General features: G+C 38.7%; 1 protein-coding gene and 1 pseudogene across 3 annotated transcripts in view; one reads left to right on the top strand and one right to left on the bottom strand.

Annotated features, from left to right (window-relative positions):
• Positions 1-12,534, bottom strand: part of PDCD1LG2 (programmed cell death 1 ligand 2) — a 50,149-nt gene extending 37,615 nt beyond the window's left edge. Inside the window, exon 1 of one of the 3 annotated variants that reach the window (XM_016138363.2) lies at positions 12,129-12,534. The gene's annotated coding sequence lies outside the window, so the exon portion shown is untranslated. Of the gene's footprint in view, positions 1-5,511; positions 9,264-12,128 lie in introns of those variants that run through there. The other 2 variants (XM_016138365.2, XM_016138364.2) reach the window with 2 other exon arrangements.
• LOC118600769 lies at positions 9,282-9,400 on the top strand (annotated as a pseudogene).
• Positions 12,535-13,868: the final 1,334 nt, after the last annotated feature.

Below are 13,868 nucleotides of genomic sequence, written 5' to 3'. Positions count from 1 at the left end.
ACTCTTTACCCATATAAATTAGAAGCTCTTCTTCCTTTACTAATGGCCTCTTCCGATTATGAACCAGTCCTCTGAATCATTCACACTGGTGGTTATCTGTGTCTCTTTATCTCTTCCATGAAGCTCCCCATAGTTTCAGTAGTAGATACTTGAAAACCAATCTTGTTTGTCACATGAATAACCCACACTATCCCTTTTAGCTGGACCGGAACTCTGGGCATCAGATACTCATGCTTGGTGGAACAGAGCTAGATTCTCAATAAATACTTGATAAGTTGACTGCGCAGGTAAAGTAGTGAAGTTCTTTTGAGTGCTGTGATGAAGTTTGCTCATTACCTGAACTACCTGTTACCAAAGGGTTTAGACAGGGAAAGCAGAGAAATGGCTTTGTTGAGTGGCTGCCCAACCTTAGTCCTGCTCCACCTCCTATATTTCTACATTTGTTCACAGGTTTTTTCTCACCCAAGAACTTCTCATGGTTGAAGGCAAAAGTACAGGATACATGACTGTAGGCTACTATGTATTCCAAGAAGCAAAATTGTATTAGCCATGGAACCATTTTTTCAAGGGAAATTGATTGGAGCCATACATCTAAATTGGGTCAAAGTAGAGCTGCTCTGAATATAATGGAAAGCAAGTGGAGGATATGGATGAGAATGACATAATCTCATTTACACTTTTAAAAGAAGACTCGGCTTTGGTGTAGACAATAGACTATTGTTGGGAAGGAGAGCGGGTTGGGCTAGATTAGAAGTAGGATGATCAGTGAGAAATGTTTTTGCAGAGATGATGATAGTTTTGATCAGAGTAGTAGGGCTAGCGGAGGTAAGAAATGGTCTGTTCAAGGCTTTTTATATTTTTTCTTTGTCCTTTAAATTTATTAAATTTTTCTAGGCTCTCAATTCTATTCCATTAATCTGTGTGTCTGTTTTTCTGCCAATACCATGCCGTTTTGATTATTTTTGCTTTGTAATATAATTTGAAGTCAGGCAGTGTGATACCTCTGGTCTTGTTCTTTTTTCTCAGGATCGTGTTGCCTATTTGGGGTCTTTTGTGATTCCATACAAATCTGATGATTTTTTATTCTATTTCTTCAAAAGCTGCCATTGGTATTTGATGGGGATTACATTAAATCTATTTATTGTTTGAGTAATATAGTCAATAATTGTTGACAAAAGAGGCAAAAATATACAATGGAGAAAAGAAAGCCTCTTTGATAAATGGTGCTGGGAAAATTGGAAAGCCACATGCAAAACGATGGAACTAGACTGTTATCTGTCACCATGTACAAAAATTAACTCAAGATGGATCAAAGATCTAAATATAAGACCTGAAACAATAAATTGCAATGAAGAAAACATATGTACTAAACTCATAGACCTTTGATTTAGATGGGATTTTATGAACTTGACTTCAAAGGCAAGGAAAGTAAAAGCAAAAATAAATGGAACTATATCAAACTAAAAAGGTTCTGCACAGCAAAAGAAACTATCAACAAAACAAGAAGGCAATCAACTGAATGGGAAATGATATTTGCAAACAAAGTCTCTGATAATGAGCTAATATCCAAAATATATAAAGAATTCATACAAGTTAACAACAACAAAAAATTCAATAAAAAAATGGGCAGAGGACCTGACCAGACAATTCTCCCAAGAAGACGTACAAATGGCCAACAGATGTATGAAAAGATGCTCAACTTCACTAGCTATTAGGGAAATGCAAATCAAAATCACAAGGAGATATCACTTCACACTTATTTGAATGGGTTTCATCAATAAGACAAGTGTTAACAAGGGTTGGAGAGGCTGTGGGGAAAAAGGAATCCTCATACACTGCTGGTAAGAATGTAAATTGGTAAAGCTGCTGTGGAAAACAGTATGGAGGTTCCTCAAAAAATTAAGAATAAATTACCATATGACTCAGCAATCCTTCTTCTGGGTTTCTACCTAAAAGTTTTGAAAACATTTGTCTGTAAAGATATATGCACCCCAATGTTCATTGCAGCATTATTCGCAGTGGTCAAGACATGGAAACAACCAAAGTGTTCTTTGATAGATAATTGGATAAAGAAGATGTGGTACATATGAACAATGGAATATTATTCAGCCATAAGAAAAGATGAAACACTGCCATTTTTGACAACATGGATGGATCTTGAGATAATCATGCTAAGCAAAATAGGTCAGACAGAAAAAGTTGAGAACCATATGATTTCACTTATATGTGGGATACAAAACTGAAAGTAACAAATGGACAAGACAAAAACCTATAAACACAGACAACAGTTTCGTGATCGCTAGAAGGAAAGTGGGGAAATGGGGTGGTAGATAAGAGTAAAAGGAGTCAAATATATGGTGACAGAAGGAAATTTGACTTTGGGTGGTAAACACGCAATGCAATATACATATGACTGTATTATTGAACTGTACACTTGAAACCTGTATAATTTTATTAAACACCTCGATAAACTTAATTTTTTTTAAAAAAAGGAAAAATCTAGGAAAATTTCTAGGTTTGGGGATTGTGTCATTAGGGCAATGCAGGTACTACTTATTAAAATAGAAAAGACTGAGAGAGAAGCAGATTAGGGAGCAGAAATCAAGGACTGTGTTTGGAATATGTTTGTTTGAAATGCCTATTAGACATCCAAGTGAAAATGTTTAGTACGCAGTTAGGTAACAAGTAAGTGGTCTAGAGTTTGGGAGTAGAGATATAAATTTGGGAGTCATCGATGTATAGTATTACTTAAAGCCATGGGGCTGCATGACATCACCTAAAGAGAGAAAGAGAAGATAAAGTGTTGAAGGACAGAGATGAGGGGCATCCCAACATTAATTGATTTTTGAGCGGGAGGCCACTAGCAAAGAGGATTGAGAGGAAAAGTAAAAAGGCAAATTGACTAGGTCCTTTATTTTTCTGTATTCAGATGCTTTGACATCTGGGGTCTTGATGACCATGGACAGATTGCCCTCCCAGGATTAAACAATTCCAAACCAGAGTTTACACCTCCAACCACCTTTAATGGACTCTCAACTCTGGGCCACTACCCACCTGCCTTTCATTAACTCAGTGCCAGGTACCAGACAGTAAGAGACAGCCCCTATGTCTCAGAGCCTGCTAAATTATTCAATCTAGCCAATAATAAGCCTACTCACCCACTTTACCCATTCCTTCCTGTGCAAACCACAATAAAGGCTCCTGTCCAGATTTTCCTCTTCTCCCTCTGCCTCCTGTCTGACTTTGGTGTGTCCCTGTATAGCCCCCTGTGGTGTGACATGCCCTTTTCTCTTGGGATCTATGAGTTTAAAAAAAATATTTTTTCAATGACAGTCATAGCTAAATAACAATAAAACCTAGAGTTTAATACAAAGTGTTACAGAAGGAGTGGTCAGTCAGCCAAAAGCTCCTGAGAGTGGGGCTTAGCAGTATGGAATTCATGGATAATCTGGTTAAGTTGGTATCAGTGGATTTGGTGATAATGAAAGCCTGTGTGGATTCAAAAGAAAATAAGAGGTAAGGATGTGGGAGACAACAGAATATAGGCAACTTTTTAGAGAAAAATGCTAAAAAGGGAGAAGAGAAATGTTGCCATAGATAGAAGAGAAGGTGAGGTCTACAGTGGCCTGTATCCTTGCTTTTATTTTAAGAAGGAAGATATTACAGCAGGTAACAGCTGGAAACAGAATCGAGTGCTTTCCATCGGAAAATGCTCAAGGCACACCTTAGCTAGACCTAAAGATCCTTTTTCTGATCAAAAATACAAATATATCCAGAAAAGAAATCTTAAGTGGCACCTGCAGGCCTAGTACTTGTCTAGCATTTTCATTTCTAGAGCACAAACGGATAGCACATAACATGTAGTTTTGGCAACAGGAAGGACTTTCGACTCACTCATCACTGGCATTAACTTCCCCTTCTTCCTTGCCCATCCAAAGGGACTTCCCTTGCACGCTTGAGCCAATTGGCCCATTTGAGCCAATTGAGAGACAGATACTGTTGTAAAGGTACTTTCCAACCAGCAGCCTTCTTTCTTCTGGAAATAATGTGCCCCATGCAATGGTTAAGAGCTCAAGCTCTAGAGCCAGAACATCTAAGTTCAAATCCTGGGTCTATAAATTATTATTAACCTCTAAGTCCTTGGTCAGTTTATGCAAGCTCTTTATGCCCCATTTGCCTATAATGACAATAATAAACCTACTTCAAGCCAGACTCTTGGGCGTCATCTTGAACCTACTCAACTCTCATCTTGCAAGTCCAGTCCATCCCCCAGTTCTGTTAATTCTACTTCTTTCCAAAATCCCACTGCCATTGCCTTAATTCAGCTTCTTGTCATTTCTCTTTATACCATAGCACAGTCTCCTCACTGCCATTTTTACCCTCTAGTTTTGCTTCCCTCTGCTTCATCTTCTGCTTGACGAACTAAAGGATCTTGGCATCATCCTCAACTCTTTTCTTCTCTCACCTGTATCTGATTCATTAACAAATTCCATAGTCCCTTCCTTTAAATATATATGGAATCTGATCACTTCTCACCACTTCCATATCACCCTGAGCCATTACCATCTCTTATGCTGATTCCTATAATAATCAGATGACTGGACTCTATGATTCTGACCTTGCCTTCCTACAGTTGATTCTCAACCCAGTGACCAGAATAATTCTTTAAAAATATAAGTCGAATCATGCTCAAAACCTTTTGATGACTCACTATTTCACTCAGAGTAAAAATCCTGAGTCCTTCCAAAAGCTCAGGTAAGAGGGGCCTATTTGTCCACCCAGACACTTTCTTTGCTCTTTCTGGTTGAGATTACCTTATGTAAAATTGTGACAGAACCACCCTGCCAGCATCTCCAATTCTCTTTACCTGTCTCTCTTTTTCAAAGCATTCCAACATACCACATAACGTACTTGTTTATTATTTTATTGCCTGCCATCTTCCATAAGAATATAATCACTAAAATCAGGGATCTTTGTCTGTTTTGCTTTCTACTGTGCCTTCAGCCCCTAGAATATTGTCTAGAATTAGGTAAGGACTCTGTTAATACTTGTTAAATAAATTATCCCTTTACTTAGCAGGCAGAACAATCTCCTAAATACTGAATAATCGAATCTGACCATATCGCTTCTGCTTAACAGACTTCAATAGCTCCTGTTATTTACAAGATAAAATTCTCCTTAGTGTGGCCTTCAAAATCTAAATCCTTCCCTTATCTGGCCCCCCTTGCCTTAGCCACAGAAAAATACATGCCCTTTTCATGACTAGGACTTCACAAGTGCTTTGAGAATTTTAATCTCTCACATCTGATCTCATTTTTTTCTAATCTTATTTTTTTCTCTTCCTCGATTTCTTCATGCACTTAAAAAATTAGTATCGCCTCTTAAATATCTCTTTACGTAGCCTCACATTCTTACACATTCAACACAAATGGATAAGAATTTCAGAAGTGTCTTAAGCTGCTTCTTCTACCTCTATTGTATCTGCTACTCACTTCTAGTGTTAGCACTTACCTCATTCCTGGTATGTTATTGCTGCACTTCTGTCTTTCCTGCTAAAACGAGAGCTCTTTGTACTTTATTAGGTCCTTATAATGGACAAATGAGTAAGTGTTTGCTTGCACACTTGATGATTTAGCGTCATGCTCAGGAATCTGAGACTACTGGCTTCCAGTTGGCTCCTTTTCCCTCCTGGCGAAACAGAAGCCTTATTTTGGTTATTTTAGCCCCAAGTAAGAAAGAAATTTTCATTAGAGCCACTCATAATGAAATGGGCTATTAATACGGTGGGGAGGTCATCATCCCTGGAATTGTTTAAGCAAATAGAACACTTAGAAGCCAGAGTTTCCACAAGAGGTGGAAGATGATCCCTTTTAAAAACTAAGATTTAGTACAAGGTTGTCTCCCAAAAGAACATTTCCACAGGTATCTCAAGCCCCTCACCTGCCCTCTGGGTTCTTTAGGAGAACTCCATTTTCTGAAAGAGTAGGTTCTTATAAACTTTAATGTTAGGGAAGTATGGACTCTTTATACCCAGGCAGGCAAGACTTGAATGTTATTTAAAGAACTTACAGAGTGCATTGCCAAAATTAATAACTCAATGTAGCATTTGTGGAGCATCCACATGTAAGGCACTCCTTCAGCTAAATGAGCATTGCCCTCTCCATGAGATGAAATTCAGCTGTTCAAACAACCATGCTTCCCCTTTAGTCTTCCCTTTTAAAAGTTATCTTTATTTTGGACATAAATATCTTACTGTCTATGCCTGTGTGGCCATTCATTTTTATCTTCATTATATATTCCTTATGTACATGTTCATTTTTGCTACTTTTCAGAACAGAGGATGCTCACCATAGCTAGCTTTTATCAGGCAAGGTGATCTTTAATGAATACCTTGGAATGTGAGTAGAAAAGTAGTTTTTAATCAAATGATCAGGAGAGCTGATTTTTTTAAGTTCTGGGTAATTCTTAATGAATTTCTGGGTAATTCTTAGCAATTCTGCCTATGAATATGATATAGCGGTTGAAGTCAAATCATGATCTGAAACAGCAGAATGGCATAGAATATAAGATTTGAGAATTTTTTTGGTGGCTCCAGGAGGAGCCAAGAAAGGCCCTCTCAAGTCAAGAAATGCTCAGGCTCGAGAGTGAGAAGAAGCAAAAACTATTCTTTTTACATTTATGAAAAGTCCTGCTCAGATTGCTGCCCTGACTTTGCTCTCCCCCAAGCCACTAAGCAAGCTGGAGAAGACTCCGAGCTAGGCATCAGGAGACTAATTCCAGTCCTTGCTCTATTCCTAATGCTTTGGGAACTCGCTCTTCCCTGCCCACAAAAGACGAATTGAACTAGGTGATTTCCAAGGTCCTTTCCACGTACCATGTATGCAACTATTGATCTTCACAACCAGTCTCAACCGTTTCGTTTCAATGCGATAGGTAATATTCAAGTGTATAACATCTCAAGATTTTTGGTGAACCATGAACATTTTTATTTTTTAAAGATATTAAAGCATGATTCCACCTGTAAGTACCACAACTGTTGCTGGCATGCTGGTAACAGTTGATCACTTAAACAGGAATTAAGGTAAGTTAACATAATATAAGACTTGCCTTATTCTTTTACTCCTCCCCTCTAAAAGGTGTTTTAGAAGGTGAGTGAAAATGACATCATGGAGATAATAAGTGAAAAATAAATTCCAACTTATAAATATGTGTATTTATATATGTATATGTAAACGTGAAGCCAAATTTTGATAATTTGTTAGTTCTTGTTAGTAACACAAAACAATGCGGGGATTTGCATAACCTTTGTTGCCTAGGTTTTGTCAGAGCAAGTGGCCAGAAATGTGATGTTCTGCTGGCCATGTTCTCAACTAGGGAGGAAAGACATAGAGAAATCCTCAAGAGTCTATACATATCATCAAGGGGAATGGTCCTACTTCTATGAACATTTTTTTTTCTTTTTTCTTTTGTTTCTCTACACTGACCAAGAGATTAAGCTCCACAAGAGCACCAATTTCTGTTTTTGTTTCTTGCTATTTCCCAGCACTCTAAACAGCTCCTGATACATGGTGGGTCCTCATTAATACTTGTTGAATGACCAAATACTGTTCCTGTGTGGTCTAAGAGCCACAAGTGGCTCTTCTGATGTGGTGCTTTGGGAGGGGTGGAAACTGAAAATCATTAAGTTCTCTAATATCTAAAGCTCTTGGCCAAACCACAGGCAGAGAATAGAATGCTGTGGGTCCTTGGAGAAGGTATGTGAAAAAATACTTTGTAAAGGGAAGGCATTCTTCACATTCATTCTCATCATCACTTACAGTGGTGACTGGTGATCTTCGCTCTAAATTCCATGATTTCCTAACATGACCACTCCTTTCACTACCCATGAAGATCCCACTTGGTAAAAGTCTACCTAAGACTCACTCAGGGCAACTTCCTTCATAAATCTTCCCCCTGAGCCTCCCAAACAAATGCTTCTTGAACTGTTTTACCTCTCATGGTACTTCTTGTCAATTTATATTTAATGGTTTATGTCCATCTTTCTCCTTAGTAGATGTTTAGACCTGATTCTGTTTACTTCTACATAAGAAATATTAATAACAATTTATTCAATTATATTGGTAAGTTGTATCTTTCCAGAAAAAAAAAAACAACAACAAGAAAACGTTTGTAATTCTGAGACGTTTGTAAGCAGAAAATGAGGAAAACTCAAAATTTGCAAGAGGGTCAAAAATCATCATAGGTACTAGAAATTTCATTTTCTGATTGCTATAGTCCCAGTTTCTTGACAATTTACCTGTCTGCTAAAATCTATGTGTGAACTGATAGATGAAATGAAATGTATGGTGCTGCAATAATGTAGAGAAGTTTTCATTACTTCTTTTTTTCCCCCCCAAATATTTACTCTATATTTACTATGTGCCAAGCTCTGGTATGCAGAGATAAATACGACAGTCACAACCAATGCTTACTTACAAGAATTCTCTAATCTTAGAATAATCAAGACATAGACATTTTATGGAAATATCTCAAGAAACCTAGCAAACAATTCCTTTTTGTAATAATAACCAGAGCAAAAGATCGTGTTTGTATAACACTTTATTCTTTGCTGAATATTGCCAGTCTTATTTCATTTGACTCCTTCCCCTCCTTAAGTGTCTAGAACAGCTCTGGGTATCTACAACCTCAAGAAATACCAAACTGAGTTGAAATATTTGAATTAATCACTGTTTTTGAAGCAAAGTGCCTAAGAGAGGAATTGTAATTAGCAATGTTTTAAAATTTCCATTTGAATGACTTTAGGCAAGTAATGCAGTTTGCCTCAGGCCCTACCACTCTCTATTGTATTGCACCCAGCTGGATTCATACATTTTTATTGCCTACAAATCCCTACTGGATATTTGAGTCATATTATCCATAGTGGCTCTGCTTTCAGAGGTGCATGAGTAAACTTTCAGTATAAATATCGCATCTCTAAACCATCTGCAGCGTGAATAAACTACCTGTAGCCTTAAAATGTGATTCTAGTCAATTTAACTTTAGTTCAAATTTAACTTAAATTCAAATTGCCTCTCAACTCTTTAGCCAATAAATACTTTACTCCCACTTTTTGCAAGTCTTTGAATTAGACTGAAGAATCAATAGAAGGATTCATCTAAGAAGGGTCCCTGCCCTTAAACACATTATAACACAGCCAGATAATTAAAAAAAAAAAAAATACATGCACACACAAATACTAATAAGAGGTGTAAAAAATTTTGCATAAAAATGCAAAAACCCTGGTCTATGGCCATGCCACCCTGAACAATCACCATTCCGCCTGATCTCGGAAGCTAAGCAGGGTCGGACCTGGTTAGTACTTGGATGGGAGACCACTTAGGAAGACGAGGTGCTGTAGGTGTAAACAAAAATCAAAAATAGGGGATTGTAAAACTGACAAGGTCCTTGCAATCTGTGAAGTCAACTAAGGGTTGCCTCACCTAACAAAATTTTTAAAAGTGCAGAAACCATGAAAGTCGACTGGAAGAAGAGAGACTTCCTGGATGAAGTCTCTCTTCTTCCAGTCGACTTTGAACTGAGTCTTAGAAGCACTGGTAGGATTCAGAGTTGGAGCTACTCTTGTGGGCACTGCAGATGGCCCAGAAACAAAGTGTCAGAGGTGTGAACACACAGGGCATGTTGAGGGGGAAAATAAACAGCATAACTTGGCTGGAAATATAATTGAGAAGAGAATGTTGAGGGGTTAATGCCAGGTAGAGCTGTCAATAGGGAACAGTGATAGTCACTAAAAAACTAAGTGACAATACTACAGAAGTGTTTGAAAAATATTAACTCTGTTTTTAGGGTTTCGTTTTGTTTTATTTGTTTTTAGTATGTATAAAGAGAGAATGGAATTGAAGGCCAGTCACCCAATTACGGGCTTATTGTATTCAACCTGCTATTTGATAAAGCCCTTGATACAGAGACAGAAAAAGGGAAGGAAGGGAAAGGAAGGAAAAATTTAATAAAACAATTGACAGAACCACTGTCAAAACAACTGATAAGGGATCAGCCATTCAGGAAAGAAAGAGAAGCAATAAGTTAACTTACAATTTTGAGACCAGACTATCAAAACAATATCGACATCATGGGGGGCAGGGCAGAAAATACAATAGCAAGAGCTGATGTTCAGAGGAAAGACAATGAGTTGGGTTTGAGTCGTAAAGTAATGCAAGGCATTCAAGGAAAATGTAGATGTAGAGTTTGGAACAAAATTCAGAGCTAGAGATAAGGATAAAGAAGTTATTTCCAATATGGAGATGGTGGTTGACAATGGAGAATAAATTAACTTTTTGAGTGGGGAGAATTTAAAGAAAGATGAGAAACAAAAGATCTGAACTCTGAGGAATGCTCCAAAATTTGGAGAGTAAAATTTGGAGAGAAGAGTGCCGAAAGATTTGGTCCCCCATCACAGTGTCTCCGACTCAAGGAAGGAAAATCTCAAGGAGCAGAGGTAGTTTATAATAGAGAGGTCTGGAAAATAAGAACTGGGAACAGTCCCTAGGGGTGTTAGAGGGGATGAGAAGGCATTGAGGTGATTGGATTGGATAATCTTTCACATTCCTTTATCTATCCTGCAGTTCTGTGAGTTGATTTGAAAACTAGGGGAAACACAAATAACCTAAAGGAGCCCTGCTGCAGTAGAGCAGAATGTGACAGAATAGGAGGCCAAGCTGCAGTTGTCTCATTATAGGGTAACCCAAGCACACAGCAGTCGAGGCAAATGTTATATTTGGACATTGCCATATGGGAAAAAAGTTAATACACAACGATCTATGTATCACTGTCCAATGCATTGTAAAGCAAGTCAACCCTAAAGCATGACCTGTAATAGCATCTCTGAAGACACCTGCACCATCTTCTTCTTCAATCCCCTGTATATTACACAAACACCCCACCTCCAGTGATTCACATGCAGTTTCATCAAATCAATTAATTCAACAATTTAAGAAGAACCCAAAGAGTACCTGTGTGTGTTGTGAGGTACCTTGCCAGGCACTAGGGATTCAGAGAACCTAAAAGGTGTCGTCCTTGCCTATGAGGAGCTCCAGTTTGACAGAAAGGCTCACAGACTGAAGAAACCCAGGGAAAAGACCCCTTGAGGTAGCAGACCAGGAAGATCCTGCTGATAGCAAGAGTTCAGGCAATGAAGGTGAATAAACTAGTTCCGAATGGGAAGAGCAATATGATTTATCTTTATAGTATCTTAGGCTTGGGAGGAAGCTTGGAGAACAGCTGAGTCTACTGGCATATGACTCCTGATACAATTGTGTGATTATTACTCACACCAAATATTCTTACCGTGCATTTTGTCAATTTATGTCTATCATTCCCTTCCACCAAACCATAGAATTTCAGGGTTAGAAGACCTTATTAATAGGCAATGCTGCTCAAGCCTCACCTCCCCACTTCAACCCTGTCTCACATGAATCCACTGTTATCTCTTTTCTACATGTGTACCCAAGAGGAAAGCAATAAATAGCAATAGTTGCAATTTTCCTTCATTTTGCTAACCTTTCTCTTATCGTTTTATATTTAAAAAATAAACATTTTAGTAGGCCCAAGTCACATTTTTGTTAAATAATGATTGCCTACAGTGTAAGATAATGTAATTATAGTTTTGATTTTTAAAAAAAAACAGTTTACCCTTAGAGCGTAGTTTATAAATACAGGCTAGACTGGAATGTTGACTATCTGCCAAAAGGATGATCACAAACAGATATCATATGTAGGAAATAAAAATTTTAAGTTTCATTAATGCACCAAAAATTTTAAGCTGAAATACAATCTCAAAAACAGTCCATTTTTTTCAGTACACATTTATTTTGTGCAGGAAAAATATCTTACCTCATAAAACTGCCCAACAAAAATAATAAGCGTAGGTACAGGCAAGAGAAATCTTACTATTTGGGGGACAGGAGGAAGTTAGCTTATTTGCACCCCTGAGCACAATTTTTGAGGCAAAATTTCTCTACCTCCAATGATGTGGAGAGAAAGTGTGCCCTTGCTTACCCCACTGTGACAGCCTCATCATGTTCTACAACACCAACTCAAAGTACCAGCAAAATCTCAACCCACTCGGTACTCACATCAGGACGTGGCGCTGCTCCTCAGGCAAAGACACACAAGGAAATAAAACAACAAAAAGTTTCTCTCTAAATTCCTTTATAGAAGCCAATAAAAAACAAACAAGAAAACAAAAGTAGACTGAAACAAAAACCAAAAATACTCTGCTGCCTAGACCACTGCAACAACCAGTAGCTCCAAGCCAGGGTTCCTTTTAGCTGGCAGAGGGACATACAAGGATGAATAACGAAAAGACATCAGGCATTGGAGTAAGTACATTAAGCAAGAGAAGAAAAGACGTCTTCTCCATCCAGCTCAGGCTCCCTTGCAACATGCCGGTAATTAAAACCAGAACAGTCTGTGAATGAAGCCCAGCCTGCTGAGACCTGGTTTTGCTTTCACATTTGCCTCTCTGAATGCAGCTGTTGAACTGTGGGCCAGGGCTTGTTTTTAAGAAGGAGGTCCAGGCTCCTTTTCTGAAAGGAATTCAGATGAAAGGGAGGTTGTAAGCTACCGATTAAGAAATTTTCCTGCCCCACCTCCCCACCATGTCACTAAATAGGAAAGAAATAACTGGTGAGACGGGTCCTTATTGAGAAAAAAGTTACTGAAGACACAAAGTTCAAATTTCAGTAAGGCCTAATGCATCAAGTTGGTCTCCCAGGTGCAGGACTGGGTCAGGAAATGAGAGTGGAGGAGGTGGGGGGCAGGAGAGATTGAATTGGTCCACCTTAACAAGGAACAATAAAAAAGGAAGATTAGGGGTGAGAAGGAAGTTCTGGGGGCCTAGAGGGAACATATGCTGTCCTTTTCCCCACTCATTCATGGGGAGAAGAGGACGCTGGACACATGTCCTTGAAGTTTAAGAGTGCTCTCACATAGAGATTACCACCTGCTTCTTGCCTGATGTCTGTGAAGGGGGAAGGTTCACTGGAGCATCCCCTGCCTGGGTGGGGGCTCTTTTCAGGGATGAAGAAAATGGGAGCACCCCTCATCCCAGGCCCCTGAGCCCTCAGTGACCACTGAGGACCTCAACAGTTACTGTGACTTCAGATGCCACAGAAGGGAGGGAAATCAGAGGCCTAGGTCCTTAACAGGCCACTGACTTTAGACTGAGCCAGCTGGAGCCTGGCAGCATGTGTGTGTGTGTGTGTGTGTGTGTGTGTGTGTGTGTGTGTGTGTGTAGGGGGTGGGGTGGATAGTAATCTCCTCCCCCACTCCAAGATGGCAGAGCCAAAAGTTTAGCCTGTTCTGAGAGAGTGCAGGGAGATTCGAAAGGGACATATGATTGGACCCTCATGTGAGACTGGACTCTAGCAGTTCTTCAAAGTCTTAAACATAGAGTATGACCCAGCATTCTACTCCAAAGTATAGAAATAAAAATATATGTCTACACAAAAACCTACACATGAATGGTTACAGCAGCATTGTTCATAATAGCCGAAAAGTAGAGAAAGAACTCAACTGTCCAGCCACTGATGAATAAACTTTGGTATATCCATCACAGTAGAAAATAATTCAGCCTTGAAAAGGAATGATGTGCTGATACATGCTACATTATAGACGAACCTTAAAAACATTATGCTAAGTGAAAGAAGCCAGTCACAAAGACCATATATTATATCATTTCATTTATATTAAATGTCTATAGTAGACAAATGCTATTTGGGGGTATGGGGTGAGATAGAAGGGTGCCTGATAAAGGGTATGGGGTTTCATTTCAGTATGCGAAAATGTTTTTAAATTGATTGTAATGATTGTTA

This window comes from Rousettus aegyptiacus, unplaced genomic scaffold (assembly GCF_014176215.1).
Source record: "Rousettus aegyptiacus isolate mRouAeg1 unplaced genomic scaffold, mRouAeg1.p scaffold_m13_p_3, whole genome shotgun sequence".
NCBI lineage: Eukaryota > Metazoa > Chordata > Mammalia > Chiroptera > Pteropodidae > Rousettus > Rousettus aegyptiacus.
Note: the sequence above shows the minus strand (reverse complement) of the source record. Positions and strands in the feature narration are given on the sequence as shown.